This window comes from Strongylocentrotus purpuratus, unplaced genomic scaffold (genome assembly GCF_000002235.5).
Source record: "Strongylocentrotus purpuratus isolate Spur 01 unplaced genomic scaffold, Spur_5.0 spur5_contig_37, whole genome shotgun sequence".
NCBI lineage: Eukaryota > Metazoa > Echinodermata > Echinoidea > Camarodonta > Strongylocentrotidae > Strongylocentrotus > Strongylocentrotus purpuratus.
In genome coordinates, this window is record NW_022145029.1 from 114,328 (window position 1) to 122,855 (window position 8,528).

Genomic DNA, 8,528 nt, shown 5'->3' on the forward strand with positions numbered 1-8,528 from the left:
TGGCCTCCGAACTCAAAATTTCAATTTGCATATTATGACGTCAGCATATTTTTGTAAAATTGATTGTATCTCTGTAAATATTGATTAATTTTCTTCCAAATTTTGATATGTTCTACCTGAGAATATTGTCTACAAATGCAGTCGTCACGATATTTCATTTTGACAAGGGCATCATGGCGTATTTTTGCGATAAAAGCAGGCATGTCAATTTTTCACATTTTGCGTGTATTCTCTATGAGACATGACTTTTTCTCAAAACTGGATTCTACATTCTCGTCTTTCGCGAGCAATATCTCCATCGTTTTATCTTTGTTTATGCTGAGCTTTGAGTATGATGTAGCTGAGAGAATGAGCTATCACAAGTGTGCCCTTTATTTTTCGATCAGATGCCGGGATCATGCTCATATTTCACTTATAAAGTGGGATTTGTGAATTCTATTTTCCGTTTCGTGTATTCTCTATGGGAAATGTTTTGGCATATCGGTAACGCACTTGACTTCCGACCTCGAGGTCCCTGGTTCGAGTCCGGGAGTCTCCAACAATTTTTTTCTTCACTTTTTTTTTCTTTTTTAACTTTTCAATGATCATAAAATTGAAAACAGACCACCTAATTCGTCCCCATGACGAATTAAATTTCTAGTTTATTATTATTATTATTTATTTTTATTTCTCCCCGTTTTTTGTTCATCGGTTAACTCAAGATCGGTTGTGTTAATTTCTTTCAATTTTGACACAGTCATAGGTCATTGTCATGAGACGTGACAGTAACCTTTTCAAGGTCATCAGGTCATCGTGACGTCATCCAGGCGCCATTTTGTTAAATCACGTTATCCATCATATCTTCATGATGCATGAGCAAAGGTCATTCATATTCATATCACATATACTTCAGGTCAAGGGTCAACAAGTCATGTCATCAAAGGTCACATAAAGGTAATGACCCGCACGTACGCGCGCGTCAAAATTTTAAAATGCTCAAAATCACTTAACTATTAAAGGAGAGTACGAATCAGGTCATTTTAAGCATTTCAAAATTTTCCGTCCGTACGTGTCACCGCGCGCGTTGCGCGCGCTCATAACGCGCGGAAAAGGTCAAATTCAATTTTGTTACATGATTTAGATTCCTCTTACCGTAAATGACAATTTACATTAATTTCAGTCACTCTTGACCTTTCATAAGGCCGTGAGTGCGCGTCAAATTTCAAAATCCGCGCGTGCTGCTATGGGCAATATAATGCAAATTTCATCAAAAACATGCCATTTTAAAAATCATAATAGATCTTCAGATAGTCCATTGACCCCAACTTTTATATCATGGTTAGAAAAAACATGAGTTGGAGATATGATTTCATGTCTCATTTGACCCTCAATTAACTCATGACGTCATCATAATGGCCTCCGAACTCAAAATTTCAATTTGCATATTATGACGTCAGCATATTTTTGTAAAATTGATTGTATCTCTGTAAATATTGATTAATTTTCTTCCAAATTTTGATATGTTCTACCTGAGAATATTGTCTACAAATGCAGTCGTCACGATATTTCATTTTGACAAGGGCATCATGGCGTATTTTTGCGATAAAAGCAGGCATGTCAATTTTTCACATTTTGCGTGTATTCTCTATGAGACATGACTTTTTCTCAAAACTGGATTCTACATTCTCGTCTTTCGCGAGCAATATCTCCATCGTTTTATCTTTGTTTATGCTGAGCTTTGAGTATGATGTAGCTGAGAGAATGAGCTATCACAAGTGTGCCCTTTATTTTTCGATCAGATGCCGGGATCATGCTCATATTTCACTTATAAAGTGGGATTTGTGAATTCTATTTTCCGTTTCGTGTATTCTCTATGGGAAATGTTTTGGCATATCGGTAACGCACTTGACTTCCGACCTCGAGGTCCCTGGTTCGAGTCCGGGAGTCTCCAACAATTTTTTTCTTCACTTTTTTTTTCTTTTTTAACTTTTCAATGATCATAAAATTGAAAACAGACCACCTAATTCGTCCCCATGACGAATTAAATTTCTAGTATTTTAATTGAATTTGTACAAAAACACAATTCAATTAAAATAAATTTGTGACCACTCTTTTGTGTGCACGATTACTCAAAATTGAACCGTCTAATTTCTTTCAAATTTAACACAGTCATAGATCATCATCTTAAGACGTGACAGGAACATTTTCAAGTTCACCAACATATCGTGACGTCATCCAGGCGCCATTTTGTGAAGTGCTCTGAGAATCAACTCATGATCATATCTTCATAACCGTAAATCATTTCTCATTCATATTTATAACGATTATGGTCAATATCCGTCCGGTCAACTTAAGGTCAATTAACGCGCGCGTACGCGTCCGTCCGCGCGTCGGTGCGCGCAAAAATAAAAAATGCTCATAATCACTTTTTGATCAAATTAGAGTACGTTTTAGGCCATTTCAAGCATTTCGAAAATTTTGCGTGCGCACACCTTTCCGCGCGTATAAATTTGCGCGCACGTTTGTGTTCGTAATGGTCTTACGCAACCTAGAATCGCCTTTTTTTGTCTATCATAGTATTGCCCATTTTATTCCGAACAATTTGATACCATGTTTATCTCTTTATGACCATTAATAACGAAATGAGCGTTAGTTTAAGGTAAATGTCTGTGCGTGCGAGCTCTTGTAATACATAGCATATATGGGCGAAAACATACCTATACGAAATACATTATTAACTGTACAGAAAAAATATTATTGCTCGATCTGAAAAGTCAACGGCAAAATGCGTGTGAAACTAGTGAGCAATAATTGACCCAGTTGTACGTTTCATCGCGCACCAGCTGCTGGTGACAATGACAATGTATATTACGTGTATAACAAAATGCGCACTATGCCCGAACTCCATTGTGACGTAACAATCAAACCCTAGGCAAACTGATTGCAGTGTATCGAAAATTCGTCAGCATATTTTTGGAAAATTGATTGTATCTCTGTAAATGTTGATCATTTTTCTTCCAAATTTTGATATGTTTTAGCTGAGACAATTTTCAACAAATGTCGTTGCCACGATTTTTCATTTTGACAAAAGCATCATGGCGTATTTTTGCGATTAAAGGAGGCATGTCAATTTTTCACATTTTGCGTGTATTCTATAAGGGACATGACTTTTTCTCAAATCTGGATTCTACATCCTGTCTTTTGCGAGCAATATCTCCGTCGTTTTAGCTTTGTTTTCGCTAAGCTTCGAGTATGTTGTAGCTGAGACAATAAGCTATCACAGGTGTGCCCTTTATTTTTCGATCAGATGCCGGGATCATGCTCATATTTCACTTACAAAGTGGGATTTGAGAATTCAATTTTCAGTTTACGTGTAATCTCTATGGGAAATGTTTTGGTATATCGGTAACGCACTTGACTTCCGACCTCGAGGTCCCTGGTTCGAGTCCGGGCGTTTCCAACAATTTTTTTTCTTCACTTTTTTTTCTTTTTGACCTTTCACTGTACCATCTCCTTTGAATATTAAAACACGTACAATCGCAAATAATGTAATAAACAACCATATTTACTTTAATATTACCCTATTATCACTTGATCCATTTCTTTTGGCTTGTAATCCTTATGGGAGATGACTTTTTCTCAAATTTGGATTCTACATTCCTGTCTTTTGCGAGCAATATCGCCGTTATTTCGGCTTGATTTTTGTTGATTTTTAAGTATGATATAGCTGAAACTATATACTATCTAAATGTTCTCTAATTTTGTTCAGTCTGATGTCATCGTGGTCTGTTGATGATAATCATCAACATCATCATGATCATCATCATCATCATCATCGTCATCACCATTACTATCAAGATCATCATCATCATGATCATCATGATGATCATCATTGTTTACATGTCTATATAACTTCTCCCTTTCTCAATATAGTAAATATTATAATCTCTCATAAGACTTAAAGACAGACCACCTAATTCGTCCCCATGACGAATTAAATTTCTAGTTTTTTTTTATTATTATTCTTCCTCGAATTTGTTCGCAGGATATCTCAAGACTCAATAAAGCCATTGTTATGAATCTTTCACTGATGATAGGTCTTAGTCTAACTTAGAACTGCGTGACTTTTCAAAGACTCAAAGTCATCGTGACGTCATCCAGGCGCCATTTTGTAAAAATCAACTTATGATCATATCTTCATAACGGAAAGTAATTTTACATTCATATTTATCAAGATTAAGATCAATATCCGTCGGGCCGAACGAAAAATAATTTCTCCGCAAAAGCTTTTGACCGAATATTCCTCATATTTTTCCGGAAATTTGATACCATGTTTAGCTCTTTATCACTATTAAAAACGGAATGAGCGTCCGTTCAAGATAACCGTCCGTACGCGCGATTTTTGTAATACATTGCATATATGGGCAAAAACATGCCTATGAAAAGTCCATTGGGATGAATAGGGATTGCCAATTTTTTTTTTCATATTTAGATAGAGTATGAGTCGGAGGTATGATTTCATATCTCATTTGGCCATTAAGTACATCTTTACGTCATCATAATGGCCTTGGAAGTCAAAAATACAAAATTGCATATTATGACGTCATTGTATTTATGGAAAATGTAGTGTATTTCTCTCAATATTCATCGATTCTCTTTGAAATGTCGATATGTTGTAGATAAGGCAATTCTCTACAAGATCACTTTTCACTAAGTTTCATTTTAATGAGGTCATCATAGTACAAAATTCAATTAGAGGCCACATGTCAGAATTTTCGTCATTTGCGTGTTATGTCTATGGAAGGTGAATTTCGTTCACATCATGAATCTACATGGCATTCATCTATGAGCACTATCTATCTTATGTGTGCTCTGTTTTCTCCCAAGTTGGGGTATGTTATAGCTGAGACCATGGGCTATCAAAACGGTGTACTTTGTTTTTTAATCAGATGTTGGGATCATGTCGGAATTTTCAATCGAAAGTTGAAATTGCAAATTTTGAAGGAATCATTAAGTGATACGTATCATTAGGTGATACGTAACGAAGTCTACGTATCACCTATTGATTTCGTCAAGATTTTCTTTTTTATTTTTTTTTTTAGGTGATACGTAACGAAGTCAACGTATCACCTTTTGATTTCGTCAAGATTTTTTTTTTTTTTTATTATTATTCTTCCTCGAATTTGTTCGCAGGATATCTCAAGACTCAATAAAGCCATTGTTATGAATCTTTCACTGATGATAGGTCTTAGTCTAACTTAGAACTGCGTGACTTTTCAAAGACTCAAAGTCATCGTGACGTCATCCAGGCGCCATTTTGTAAAAATCAACTTATGATCATATCTTCATAACGGAAAGTAATTTTACATTCATATTTATCAAGATTAAGATCAATATCCGTCGGGTCAATTTGAGGTCAATAAATGCGCGCAAAAATCCGCGTACGCGTAGGCGCGCGCGTTAATGCGCGCGTAAAATTTTAAATTGCTCAAAATCGTCTTAAATTTTTTTTGCATACGTTTCAGGCCATTATAAGCATTTCATAAAAAATCACGCAAAACACGCATTTTTGCACGTTTTCGTTCGTCACGGCCGAACGAAAAATAATTTCTCCGCAAAAGCTTTTGACCGAATATTCCTCATATTTTTCCGGAAAATTTGATACCATGTTTAGCTCTTTATCACTATTAAAAACGGAATGAGCGTCCGTTCAAGATAACCGTCCGTACGCGCGATTTTTGTAATACATTGCATATATGGGCAAAAACATGCCTATGAAAAGTCCATTGGGATGAATAGGGATTGCCAATTTTTTTTTTCATATTTAGATAGAGTATGAGTCGGAGGTATGATTTCATATCTCATTTGGCCATTAAGTACATCTTTACGTCATCATAATGGCCTTGGAAGTCAAAAATACAAAATTGCATATTATGACGTCATTGTATTTATGGAAAATGTAGTGTATTTCTCTCAATATTCATCGATTCTCTTTGAAATGTCGATATGTTGTAGATAAGGCAATTCTCTACAAGATCACTTTTCACTAAGTTTCATTTTAATGAGGTCATCATAGTACAAAATTCAATTAGAGGCCACATGTCAGAATTTTCGTCATTTGCGTGTTATGTCTATGGAAGGTGAATTTCGTTCACATCATGAATCTACATGGCATTCATCTATGAGCACTATCTATCTTATGTGTGCTCTGTTTTCTCCCAAGTTGGGGTATGTTATAGCTGAGACCATGGGCTATCAAAACGGTGTACTTTGTTTTTTAATCAGATGTTGGGATCATGTCGGAATTTTCAATCGAAAGTTGAAATTGCAAATTTTGAAGGAATCATTAAGTGATACGTATCATTAGGTGATACGTAACGAAGTCTACGTATCACCTATTGATTTCGTCAAGATTTTCTTTTTTATTTTTTTTTTTAGGTGATACGTAACGAAGTCAACGTATCACCTTTTGATTTCGTCAAGATTTTTTTTTTTTTTTTATTATTATTCTTCCTCGAATTTGTTCGCAGGATATCTCAAGACTCAATAAAGCCATTGTTATGAATCTTTCACTGATGATAGGTCTTAGTCTAACTTAGAACTGCGTGACTTTTCAAAGACTCAAAGTCATCGTGACGTCATCCAGGCGCCATTTTGTAAAAATCAACTTATGATCATATCTTCATAACGGAAAGTAATTTTACATTCATATTTATCAAGATTAAGATCAATATCCGTCGGGTCAATTTGAGGTCAATAAATGCGCGCAAAAATCCGCGTACGCGTAGGCGCGCGCGTTAATGCGCGCGTAAAATTTTAAATTGCTCAAAATCGTCTTAAATTTTTTTTGCATACGTTTCAGGCCATTATAAGCATTTCATAAAAAATCACGCAAAACACGCATTTTTGCACGTTTTCGTTCGTCACGGCCGAACGAAAAATAATTTCTCCGCAAAAGCTTTTGACCGAATATTCCTCATATTTTTCCGGAAAATTTGATACCATGTTTAGCTCTTTATCACTATTAAAAACGGAATGAGCGTCCGTTCAAGATAACCGTCCGTACGCGCGATTTTTGTAATACATTGCATATATGGGCAAAAACATGCCTATGAAAAGTCCATTGGGATGAATAGGGATTGCCAATTTTTTTTTCATATTTAGATAGAGTATGAGTCGGAGGTATGATTTCATATCTCATTTGGCCATTAAGTACATCTTTACGTCATCATAATGGCCTTGGAAGTCAAAAATACAAAATTGCATATTATGACGTCATTGTATTTATGGAAAATGTAGTGTATTTCTCTCAATATTCATCGATTCTCTTTGAAATGTCGATATGTTGTAGATAAGGCAATTCTCTACAAGATCACTTTTCACTAAGTTTCATTTTAATGAGGTCATCATAGTACAAAATTCAATTAGAGGCCACATGTCAGAATTTTCGTCATTTGCGTGTTGTCTATGGAAGGTGAATTTCGTTCACATCATGAATCTACATGGCATTCATCTATGAGCACTATCTATCTTATGTGTGCTCTGTTTTCTCCCAAGTTGGGGTATGTTATAGCTGAGACCATGGGCTATCAAAACGGTGTACTTTGTTTTTTTAATCAGATGTTGGGATCATGTCGGAATTTTCAATCGAAAGTTGAAATTGCAAATTTTGAAGGAATCATTAAGTGATACGTATCATTAGGTGATACGTAACGAAGTCTACGTATCACCTATTGATTTCGTCAAGATTTTCTTTTTTATTTTTTTTTTTAGGTGATACGTAACGAAGTCAACGTATCACCTTTTGATTTCGTCAAGATTTTTTTTTTTTTTTTTATTATTATTCTTCCTCGAATTTGTTCGCAGGATATCTCAAGACTCAATAAAGCCATTGTTATGAATCTTTCACTGATGATAGGTCTTAGTCTAACTTAGAACTGCGTGACTTTTCAAAGACTCAAAGTCATCGTGACGTCATCCAGGCGCCATTTTGTAAAAATCAACTTATGATCATATCTTCATAACGGAAAGTAATTTTACATTCATATTTATCAAGATTAAGATCAATATCCGTCGGGTCAATTTGAGGTCAATAAATGCGCGCAAAAATCCGCGTACGCGTAGGCGCGCGCGTTAATGCGCGCGTAAAATTTTAAATTGCTCAAAATCGTCTTAAATTTTTTTTGCATACGTTTCAGGCCATTATAAGCATTTCATAAAAAATCACGCAAAACACGCATTTTTGCACGTTTTCGTTCGTCACGGCCGAACGAAAAATAATTTCTCCGCAAAAGCTTTTGACCGAATATTCCTCATATTTTTCCGGAAAATTTGATACCATGTTTAGCTCTTTATCACTATTAAAAACGGAATGAGCGTCCGTTCAAGATAACCGTCCGTACGCGCGATTTTTGTAATACATTGCATATATGGGCAAAAACATGCCTATGAAAAGTCCATTGGGATGAATAGGGATTGCCAATTTTTGTTTTCATATTTAGATAGAGTATGAGTCGGAGGTATGATTTCATATCTCATTTGGCCATTAA